We start from the raw sequence: 12,548 nt of genomic DNA on the forward strand, positions 1-12,548 counted from the left end.
GAATGCTCAATTGATCAGTTGAGTTATTAACCAATTATATAAAAGGTTTCCAAAATAAAATTCAACATATATAAGAGACCATGAAATATGAATCAAAACAATATTTGAAATCTCTAATGAAAAAATTTACCAGTGATTTTCTGCAATTATCAGGTCCTTGTTATCTTGGGTTTGCTAGAGATTGCAAGTTTTCTCGCAAGATGATCAGTTCTGGAGTTTGGAATTTGAAAATCTGAAGAACTTGTTTTCATATGTTTCACGATAATATTTTACCATGGATGTGGCATCGTCTTCACCTCATGGTTAAAATTGATTCCCTTTTAATAGGGCCACTTAACACTCACAAGTTAATCGAAGATCTCATTGGTTTCTAATGGAATCACATTTCCAGGAATTCAAACTCAGTTTTCCCTCGGCTTTCTTATAGCCCATTTGGATGAAATCACCGGAAAAATTAGTGCAATAATATTTGATAATATTGGTGTCAAAACAATTTGAAATATCCGGCTGGTTTGGTTGGTGGAAAATTATTCAGGGATCTAACGTATTTGTCATAGTAAATTTATAAAATATAATTATTCATTGAAACTTGTCATGAGGACATAAAAATTCTAATAAAACAATTATATTATTTTAGAATTCGTCTATGAAACTCGTCATTCCCTGACAAATTCTAATAATAAACTGTTATTTATGAAATTCATATGTCCTGTGATAAATTCCAAATCACTATAATAAATATAATAAATTCTTAAATAAATTTTCAGCAATAGCATTTTTTCTATTTCTTTTCACTGTACGTAATATTTTTTCTGATTTTGACTGAAAACACCTCCGATGAGGTGAGATTTACCAATTGACTTAAAGATTTTTCACTTGGGCTTTTAAGGCTGCAGTGGATTAAACTCACACCCAGCCCTTTCATTTTTCTTCTCTTTCTATTTATTTATTAAACAGATAGATTCCCTTATTTTAGATTCTACTATAATAAGTAATTTTTCAAAGTTTTATGCAATTTTAAACAATCAGTTTTTACAGTGTTTTTATATACTTCTAACTTGGTTACTGAATATACATTAAATTCTTTATAACCTCCATGTTCAACCCAAGAAAAAGCCTTTATAATTGCTTTAACACCAAATCTCTATAGGCTTTTTGGTCATATCCTTCTTTCTCCATTCTCAAACTATCCTTATATGCAAAATAATTCTTACATTTAGCCAGATGTTTTTGCATATTAGATGTTCCATAGTGTGAGTTAGAAATAACAAGAACTAGTTTTGCAATATTTGCAAAGTGCCCTCTCTTTTTCATCTCTAGTTTCTATCGGATCAAGTTTGAGAAAATGCGTCTAAACCTTACTTCGTTTGTTAGAAAAGCATTGTGATTCCGATATAAGAACGTTGCTTGTACCTGTTTGAACCTCACATATATTGTCATTTCAGTTCATGACTGTCAAAACAAATAAAAATATTGTTAGTATCAGTTTAAATCATAGGCAGTTACATCCTACAAGATCATGCACATACATTTTTATTTTTTAGTATTTAAATTTATAGAATTATCATTTGCCTTTAATAAATTCTGAACATAGGTAAAGTAGATACAAATTCCACTACAAAAAAAAAAAAAATTCAACTATTGCATTTATATTTATATGCTTTAGCAAATTCTGCACAGATTCTACACGCATACATTTATATTTTTCCTAACACATATTTTTTCTCTCAACATTTGCTTTTCCTTTAAATTATTTGTTAAATTGGTGTTTCTTCCCTTCTCTATGTCCATAACATTGTAAAGCTTAATAAACACAATATAAGGGGCAGTGGTAAAATCTGCAGAATTGAGGATGTGAAACCGTGAAAATATGAAAGAGAATTGTATTGACAAAATAATATAAAAAATTAAATATAAGATCATGAGTACCCAGTTATATTTTATGATTCGATCTCGACTTAGAAATTCGTAAAAAAAGACAATAATTCGTAAAAAATCAAATATTTATTTTTAATCAAATTACTAAATAATTTATTTTTTTAAATTATAAATATTTTATTTATAATTTAAAAATTAAAATATTATAATAAGTGTAATATCATTTATAAAACTATTTATATATATATTCATTCAAATATAATTATTATATATATTTTTTAAAAATTTAATAAATATATATTGATAATTAGACATCAAACATCTAATTAAAAATTTAATTGAGAATAAAATTTATAATTTGAAATTTAGTTCTTCACCAAATTGGTTGCACCACAAATTTTTTATATTAGATCAATATGAAATTTAAGTCACAAAATCTTGTAGTGTAATTTGAAACATTGAATGGTTCTAAGTTGAACACTTAAACTTGAACCTAAATGATAAGATTGATAAATAAAAATAAAATTTTCTTATAAGAATATGTCAATAATTTTTTTATATACTTGATTAGACTCATACTTAACCCGAGTTGACCTGAAAACTTATTGACCCGAACTGAAACTGATCAATCAGATATTGATCCGACCCAAAAATTAACAGATCTGATATTAACACAACCCGAAAACTAACCAGTCTAATTTTGACCAGACCTGATATCTGATCATACCCGACTTATCATAGATCTTAATCAAAACCGAACCCGAAATGATATGACCCGACCCGACCCCAACCCTCATCAAAACTTAACTCAAAATAACCCGACCTGAACCCGATCCGAATGACTCATTTGCCGCCTCTAATCACAATAATAAATATAATAAGTTCTTAAATAATTTTTCAGCAATAGTTTTTTTGTAATTTTTTGTACTGTACATAATATGTTTCTTATTTCACCAATTGACTTGAAGATTTTTCACTTGGGCTTTCAAGGCTGCAGTGGATTAAACTCACACCCAGCCCCTTCATCTTTTCTCTCTCTCTTTTTTTGATTAAACAAATAAATTCCCTTATCAAATTGGAAACACTTAAAATATAATGATGAATTGATCTTATTATTTTTTATTTCATAATGGAAGTGAACATAAATGTTATTAAGAAAAGGATGGAAGTAAATAAAAGGGTTAACAAGGATGGGTACAATCACATTGAGAAGGGTTAACACATCGCCCAACAGCTTTAGTTCCGTAGCTAAACGTGCAGTGTTGTTCACAATCTTGTTCTGTGCAGTTCATGTTCAATGAAATTGTGCATGTTGCACCCTCCACCATCCTTGGCTCACTTCCTGAAAATTATTACAATAACATACACAAAATTAATAATATGTTATACCCTTCAACCCAAAAAAATGTTTTTCATTTGAAAAATAATTAGAAAAAAAAAGGCCTTTGGAGAAGAAAGAACGAGCCAGTAAATTTACCCAAACTTGCCAGGAGAACAGCCAAAAGGACAAAGGAAATGACACCCTTCATTATGTTTTTTTCCCTTTCTTTTGGGTTTCTTTTTGATTATATATAAGGAGTAATTGTGGTTAGGAGCATGAATGGTAATATATCAGATTTAGATTTTCATTACCAAATGTTTTCATATTCAAATCGGTTTTGGATTAAGTGTTTTGTTTACAAGGCAAAAATAAACAAATGCATATCGTACATTGGATTTTGGGAAGTAAAGTCACCTGGAATATGTAATATAGTATTAAAAATATTCAACCTCAAACTTTTAGTAAATTAATTTTTAATAGCACATGAATTATACGTGCCTTTTAATTCATTAATTCATGTATGTATATAATTTCCCAGAAGACGTATTATTGGCTACATGGATTTGAAAGTACAAAGATGATAACCAGAAACAAGTGAGCTTAAGGCCAAGGCAACGTATGCCACTAGGGACAAGGCCATTGAAGCTCTTGCCATCTCCGGGAACTTGTCCTTTCCCCAATTGGATTGCCAGTCGTCAACTCGAACAGCTGCTGAAGACGATGCTGATATGAGAAGATAAGCCAGGATCTGCCAAATCGAACAAAGAGTTCAGTGTCCCACTGTTTAAACGCTTCAGCAAACAGATCCATTAATGATGCTAATATGAAGAAAAAAAGAGGGCTTGGAACCAAGGTATCCATCTGCTAAACTTATCTACCGCTGAAAGTGTCAGGCCAAGTTCTAAAGCCAGAAGAGCATAAATAAGTTTAATGGGCAAATAATGTACGCACAACAGATCAAGGTTTGTTTCAGAAAGTTGCTAGAAACAGAAAGATAAGAACATAGCCAACCAAGCACATTATCTGTTTTTTGGGCGTGGCATCTTAAAATCGATATTACAAGAACTTGACACTTTATTAGTATTTGCATCAAGTATACCGTTCAAACACATACTCATATCCGACCCTCACCTCCGAGTTCGAGAAACATAGCTTAGCATGATAAAACAGAGGCAGAAACTCAGCTATCAAATTACTTTGTTTATTAGTTTCCAATTCCCATGTTACTAAACCCTAAAATCCATATTACCCAGCTCAAGATTTTTCATGTATTTGAAAGGTCCCTGAAGAATCACATCCCCATAGCCATATCCAAATACAAACCAGTCATGATTATCGTACTTGGGCACTTAAAAACACGAAAAATGAGAGCACCATTGCATAAAATACCTTTGTCCATTACTCTTGTATATTCATATATGATTACGAGAACATGATCCTTTATACATTTAGAAAAATCAAACATAATCATATATGATGCATATTCATATTCGACAATCAGTTTTGAACCCGAGTAACATAAAAGGCAGCTGGCTTTACAACCATAGCTTGCAAATCAAGTGTTTCGAAAGTTAACCCCAAATTCTCCACTTCACAAAATGTACAAACTTTTAGCCAAACCAAAAGACACAAACATTATTCAGAAAACAAAATTGAAAAACCAAAAGACAGCGTTATCACAGAGAAAAGGCATTATAAAAGGTCATCCGAAAAGGGTTTTCCAACAACTAACCTAACTGGACCAAATACCAACCAATTGTATGTCCAATAAGAAGCTAGTGATTGCTACACACCGGCCATGGGAGTCACCCACCACCAACCCTTATATGGAGGCTGTGGTCCCTAACTTACCTCATCAAACCCATCATAACTCATAGGTGCTTCCCGGACCTTTTTTTTCCTTTCTAAAATACTTGTATCCGATGTTATATCCGGCATATAATCGCATGAGCATGGTATGAAAAATTTTGTGTCAAGACACAATGATATACAATACTTACTCCATCAAGAAAATCCGATACACCTAAAAAATGAGGACTTTGGTCTGGAGCTATACTGTTTTGATTTTTTATTTCTCTTGAACTACCTATGTTCAAAATCCGTTTCCAACACAAATTCAAATGTATACTCATATTTGATAATCACTCTAATGCATGTACACAAGTCCGAATAACATGGTTCGAGAGAAGAATTACCTGATCCAACGCGAAATCTATGTAGCACTGGAGATGACTTCTGGGCTTCCGCTTGCCTGAGGTCAATTGGTAGGCAAGATCATATGCTTGAATCCCAGAGTATAGAAATCCTATCACATTCACCGCCATGCAAAACCTGCATAACATTGAAGATCAAAAACATTTGAACAACGTATTTGATATCAACATAATTAAAAAACTAATGGCTGAAAACTCATATAATTAGTTGAACCAATGATCATTTCAATTAAGAACAATCCAAGAAAGAAAGCAAACCTGAACTCCTTGTAGCGGTAGAAAGAATAAAGAGCCCAACCTTGACTTTTATCGGCAGCTAAAACAGAGAAAGAAACCAAACAGAAAACAAATCCAGAAATTCTGAACCCCAATAAAGCCTTTTTAATCACCTTATCTCTCTTGGTTCTCCTTAATATGGAGAAATCAGGTCTCAATCTTTGCCACTACCAGAACTCAGTTTTTGTATCTGCTCTTCAAGTTCAACAGTAGTCACAGTTGGCTGATCTCTGGAAGTGAGCTCTGCCCTGGAAACCGCCGCAGCAGGCGGTGGCTTGGAGTTGGGTTCAGAAGGTTGAGGTGATAAAGTTGGCTGTGGCGGGGAAAAGCCGTGGCTGAGAGAAGAATTATCAGATGAAAGAGGAGAATCAACAGGGGAAGGATCAGATGGTAGTGATTGAGTGGTTTTTTTGGGTAAAAGGAAACTGTGAAACCGTGGGGGATTTTTGCTCGTTTTCCGCAACTTCTTCTCCATGCTTGTGTTGTTCTTGTCGATCTTTCTCTTGTTCTTCTTTCTTCTGCTGCTCTTGATGTACTTGAGGTTGTTTTTGATGATGTTCATCCTGTTGTTGTGATTGGCGATTATTCTGGTTCTCCATCATTGAAGAATGTGGACTGATTGAATCATCTGGTTATGAACACTTTGAAAGTGAAACTGGGTTTAGGAGTCAATCGGGAGATAAACTATTGGCTGTTATTAAGAGGGAAAAACAACGGCTTTTTGACCAAAAAAAAAAAAAAATCACCCTATTAAAAAATAGGGTAAAGTATAGTAATGGTCACTGAACATTTCTGAAGCTTGTATTTAGGTCCCTAACTTTTAAAACTTGCAATACAGTCCCCCAGCATTTATTCTGTTTGCAATATGGTCCCCCAACTTAAACCACTGTTAGAAAATTAGGGTAAATTATATAAACGGTCATTAAACTTTTTAGACACTTGAATTTAGGTCTCTCAACTTTTAAAACTTGCAAAACAGTCCTCAATTTCATTATAAACCCCAATTTCCAAAGTAATTCAATTTCATTCTAAACCATTGATTCTACTAAATCATAAATGATCACTGTATGAGCAAATTCAGGTGAATCATAAATGATCGCACTGTAAAGCACTGAAGGGTTAGGTACTCAAATATGATAAAAAATAGCATGCAAGAACATAGTGGTACTTAAATCATAATGCTCCAAATGAGTGTTCCGAATTTCATATAGTCAAAAGTTGAAGAAATGAGCAGAGTTTATGGGAAGTTGAAATACCGAATAGAGTGCTTCCATTTTACTATTCGGGATGTTTAATCAATGCATATTGTTATTCAAAATTGATATAAACAGTTAAATAAACCTCAAATTTATATTGAAATAAATATTGTCAAATAGTAAATTCATGTTCAAAATTTCAAAACATCTTAATTTTATTCTAAACCCTAAATTCTAAAATAATTCAATTACATTCTAAATCTTAAATTGAAGTATTTTAGAATTTGGGGTTTAAAATTTAATTGAATTATTTTAGAATTTAGGGTTTAGAATGAAATTGAATTACTTTGGAAATTGGGGTTTAGAATGAAATTGAGGACTGTTTTGCAAGTTTTAAAAGTTGGGAGACTTAAATTCAAGTGCCTGAAAAGTTCAATGAGCGTTTATATAATTTACCCTAATTTTGGAAAGGTGGTTTAAGTTAAGGGACCATATTGCAAACGGAATAAATATTAGGGGACTGTATTGCAAGTTTTAAAAGTTAGGGGACCTAAATGCAAGCTTTAGAAATGTTCAGTGACCATTACTATACTTTACCCTAAAAAATACTATCTATCAAATATCATTTCTTAACTATTTTTCGATCTAATACATTTTTTCCAAGAGATAGAAGTAGGAGACGCACCTTAGTCGAAGGGAGGGAAGGCACGTCGCGTGAAACGCGATTTTAGATTTAGAATTTTATGTTAAAGTGATTTTAGGGTTTTGTATTTGGTTTTAGAGTTTTTAGTGGTTTAGGGGTTTTAAAGAAGTTTATGGTTAAAATTGATTGCCTGTTAGAATATTTATGTTTTTAAAGTAGGATTTAGGGTTAAAGTTGATTGTATTTTAGATTGTAAGAAATAAATGTTAAACATTTAATTGGAAAATATGTATATATACGAAATGATCATATTGTAAAATAAACAAGCTGAAATCACATTAATTGAAACTAAAAGAAAATGAAATAACATAAGTTGAAACATTAGAAAATATGATTACATGAGTGGTGGTTAACGTTATGTGATGATGAAAGAGATGGGCATTTTCTACATTGATCACATCTTAAGTTTTGTCTTGACGTCTCTCAAATATCTATATCACAATGAATTCGAGTGGATTTTAGACGACCCAACTCTTTTAATAAGTCTAAATCCGGTATAATTGAAAGTCAAGTTTGAACCTCATTTGGGTCTTTGTCATTACCTATGGGGGAAACTCATATTCATATACCTTCAATACTTGTGAAAGTTGGTATATGGGATCCATATAACACTTATAGTCTTGATGAGAAAATGAGCAAGCTGTTATGACATGGGAGCATGGATACTTCGAAGCTTGAAAAAACCCACAGTCACAACATCCATCTCATAGATTAACTCTGAAAGAGTTAGATTCAATCCCTTGTAGAGGTCATGGCATTTTTGTGACCCGAAATAATTTTTGGGTGCAAGAAAAGCTTATTATGGACATGTTGTTTGATGCTGCAAGCTTTTGTTGTAAGTCTACTACTAATTGTGGTTGATAAACATGACCATTTTGTATCCAAGTAAGAGCTTGTCCCCCAAGCTTGGCAAAAAGTTAACCCAAACAAAAATACGTCATTTTAGCCAAAACAGTTGCTGGTAAATAACGGCCCCCCTTTAAGGTTGAATTAATTACCTCAGCTAAGTTGGTTTTCATATGACCATATAAATATCCACAATCGTATGTGTTTGTCCACTTTTCTTTGTTGATTTCATTGATGTAATTGTTTTCACGTTCATTTTTTCCTCGCAATTATTGAAGCATAACCTCAAACGTTTGAGGTGAGAGTTTCTTAACCTAACCAAAATGAATTAGTTAGTATAAAAAAATGAAAATGAGTGAGAAATGAAATTGAGAAAAATGTAACAAACCCATTCATATAATTAATTTTCATTCATTCTTTTTATATCTGCAATGATAGTTTGCAACAATATGTCGGATAAAGAGACTATATTGGACGTGTGGGGCTTTCCACATTGGACCTAAAGAGTCCATTATTGCTTTGATCCCAGTTCCTTGGTAAGAAATGATACAAATATGTTCCATTGTGATAACTTGTAATCGTAGATTTCTCAGGGAAAAAACCCAATACTCTGTATCTTCTCCTTTAACAAGGGCAAAGGCAATGAGAAGAATGTTGCGATTACCATCTTAGACAACTGCCAATAATAAAACTTGCTTGTATTTTCCATACAAGAATGTACCATCAATTTAGACAACGAATTTACATTATTTCACTACATTAATGTATTGTGGGTAAGTCTAAAAAACACGATGGAATTGACATCGATCTCGAAGAACTCGATCATTATGGTAGGTATGACAAGTTTTGACCTCAACTACTATCCCAGGATTCAGTCATTGAACCAGGTTAAACCAGTTGGGTAGTTCATTGTAAGATGAATCTCATTCACCGTGTAGTTTTATAACAACATATTATTTTTCCTTCCATGCTTTTTTGTAGGAGACTGTGTACCCATATTGAGATTGTATTGCAAAAATCAGCATTGCAATATGTATGTTTGAGATTGTTCTGACCAAGGGCATGATGGTTTGGCAAATCACGTTGGAGTCTAAGTTTGGATAGTCCTGGTTGATCCCCTGTGCACAACATGTATGAGGATCGATGTATTTTGTTATTTCCCATCTGCCGGTCTTCTTTCTCTTTGAAATATAAACCATCCAGTTGCAGTCGTTATCACGTTGGATACAATAACAGACATACTTTCGGTGATAGATCAGTCGACACTGGATTGAACTGAATTACGAATATTGTAATTCTTAATTTCCATCATTGTTTCTTCTTTAGATGTGAACTCCATTCCACGATATAAATCACCATCATTAACTGATGAATACCTCTCATAGTCTTCAAGATGAGGTATATCAGGAAATTCTGGCTCGAACATCGTATCATAGTCAATTTCATACATTTGTGTTGAAGGTTCGTATTGTACCATATTTTTAGGAACTTCATCTGTATCATAATAAGAATCCATGTTAAATTGCTCTGACTCAGGTTCAAGGAATAATCCAGTTTCAGCACCATATGCTCATGGCTCCATAAGAACTTCTTCTAGAGAAGATGGGGGTTGTTCTATTACTCTGATGTTTAATTTAGAAAAGTTCGTAGATGAATGCCTTCATCTGGAACTTGAGGGGATGTCACCATATGAGTTATGAATTAAGTGTTGTATGGAAGACATTGTCATACTGAGGTCAAAAGTGCTTGTAGATGAATATCTCCCCTAGAATTGGAAGGCATCTCCATATTGAGGTCAAAAAAAGTGGAAGATGAATGTCTTCCCTTAGAACTTGATGGTATGCTAATAGGAGGTGAGTTAGACATTAATGACGTAAAATCATTACAGATTGTTTGAGTTGGATTGTCAACTTGAACAACTGGTTCAGGCAAGCCATAGTGGGATGATAAGGACATACTCTGACCTAGATGCACATCAACAAAAGTACCATACATTTCTATAATATAGTTCAAATTTTAACAGGAAGCATTAACCATCATAGTAACATCATTTTCATTTGAGAGATTGAACGATGTATATGTTAACAGAAAAATTTCAGTATAAAATCTATACTGAAGTGTAGTCAGTCTTCTATTATTTCCAGCACAAGCCTTCCTTAACATTTTTTTGATTAAATCGTGAAGTGTGATGTTTCTTCTGAAGGATATAAGAATATAATGACCTGATCGGAAAATAACCCCATATTCATCTTCCCCAATTTCTCCATCATAGTAAACAACAGGTAAAATAGGAGCCATTTTCTTAGTTTGAGAGTTCGAGAGTTTCAAATTTTGAAAGATTGAACATTTAAGAGTTTGAAATTTCAAAGATATAGAGTTATAGAATTGAAGAGTTTAAGATATTAAGGGTCGGGGAACAATTCATGTTAATTATGTGAAATGGCATAGATTCTCTGAATAATAATGGAAAACGCTTCCCCTGGAACGCACCTTTCATTTCGGATGGGATGAAACATTATGACATGACAGAGATTCTCTGAATAATAATGGAAAACGGTTCCCTTAGAACGCACCTTTCATTTTGGATGGGATTGAACACTATGATATGGCAGATATTCTCTAAATAATAATGGAAAACGCATCCCTTGGAACGCGCCTTTCATTTCGGATGGGATTAAACACTATGACATGGCAAAGATTTTTGAATAATAATGGAAAATGTTTTCCCTAGAACACACATTTTGTAACACCCTTAACCCGTATCCGACCCGAATATGAGTTCGAGGTGTCACATTGACATTTCAAACTTTGACACTTAAAATAGGGAAATTTTAAACTTTCATTAAAACAAAATACGTTAATTTACATAAAAGAGACCACAAAATACAAAATCGATCAGAGCATTCGTAAATAACAACTTATTACATGCCAATACTCTATACACAACCAAAACACCTACTTTGTCAATTACTTCTGTTTTAGTAGTGATGTTGTCCTTGCCACTTCTATTCCTGCTCTTCTTGTTTCTTGGTACCTACGTGTAAATCACTTACATGCTAAGTCATAGACTTAGTGAGGCAATAAATAAACATGTAACAATATATTCATAAATATGCATTCTTACCGTTTGATCATGATATTTCAATATGCATGTATCTATTATACTAAACATATATAATCATATCATACACATATAAAACTTACCTTCTTGTGCCACTTTTACTTTAATTTATTTTTTCATTTGCCCATGTACATTATTGAGAATATAAGGTACGTGAGTACATAGAGGTTGTGCACTATGTTGTCACCAAAGCTCGTATAAATTCTCACTAGGGGCACTGAATATTTGTCCCGAAGGACCACTATGTCCCGAAGGACCACTATATATATGTCCTGAAGGACCACTATGTCCTGAAGGACCACTATATATGTCCCGAAGGACCACTCCTTAATAACCATATACATAATACAATGGACCAAATAAGTGTACCAAAGTACCACATATATTTTCCACATAATTACATACATGTCCCGAAGGACCACATAGAACCCTCGACTCTTGGCATGCCAATTATACCTATAGCTTTCATATTTAATAACATGGGATTAAATATGGATACATTCACTTTTTCTTATCTTTGTTATCACTTATCATATAAACACATCATTCACTTCACATGTACATATATGATCGCTTGATCTTTTCATATATCACTTAGCATTATCACTTGATAATACTCTTTATTACACATCATGTCATATTAAAGCATGAATGAATTATGCATGTAATCACTATAAACAATATATCTATATATGCATGTACCTGAATAGGAAATAACAAATTCAATGATAAGAGATAGACTTATCATAAGTCTTGTCTCTATAAAACTTTATCTAAAATATGCACTCACCTTAGCCTTGCTTTAATTCGATTTTAATCCTTTGATTGTTCCGGAAAAAGATTACATTTTATATCTACATAGTAATACATTGATACATATCGGTATACTAATTGATATATTCTAAACTATTACTCCTTAGGATAAAAACAAAGCTATTTTCATCTTTTAATGAAGGTATGCATCGATGCACTCTACAGTGTATCGATACATTCC

General features: G+C 32.7%; 1 pseudogene; it reads right to left on the reverse strand.

Moving 5' to 3' along the window:
* Positions 1 to 3,699: 3,699 nt before the first annotated feature.
* Positions 3,700 to 6,399, reverse strand: LOC120144303 (annotated as a pseudogene).
* Positions 6,400 to 12,548: the final 6,149 nt, after the last annotated feature.

This window comes from Hibiscus syriacus, unplaced genomic scaffold (assembly GCF_006381635.1).
Source record: "Hibiscus syriacus cultivar Baekdansim isolate YM2019G1 unplaced genomic scaffold, ASM638163v2 tig00110888_pilon, whole genome shotgun sequence".
NCBI lineage: Eukaryota > Viridiplantae > Streptophyta > Magnoliopsida > Malvales > Malvaceae > Hibiscus > Hibiscus syriacus.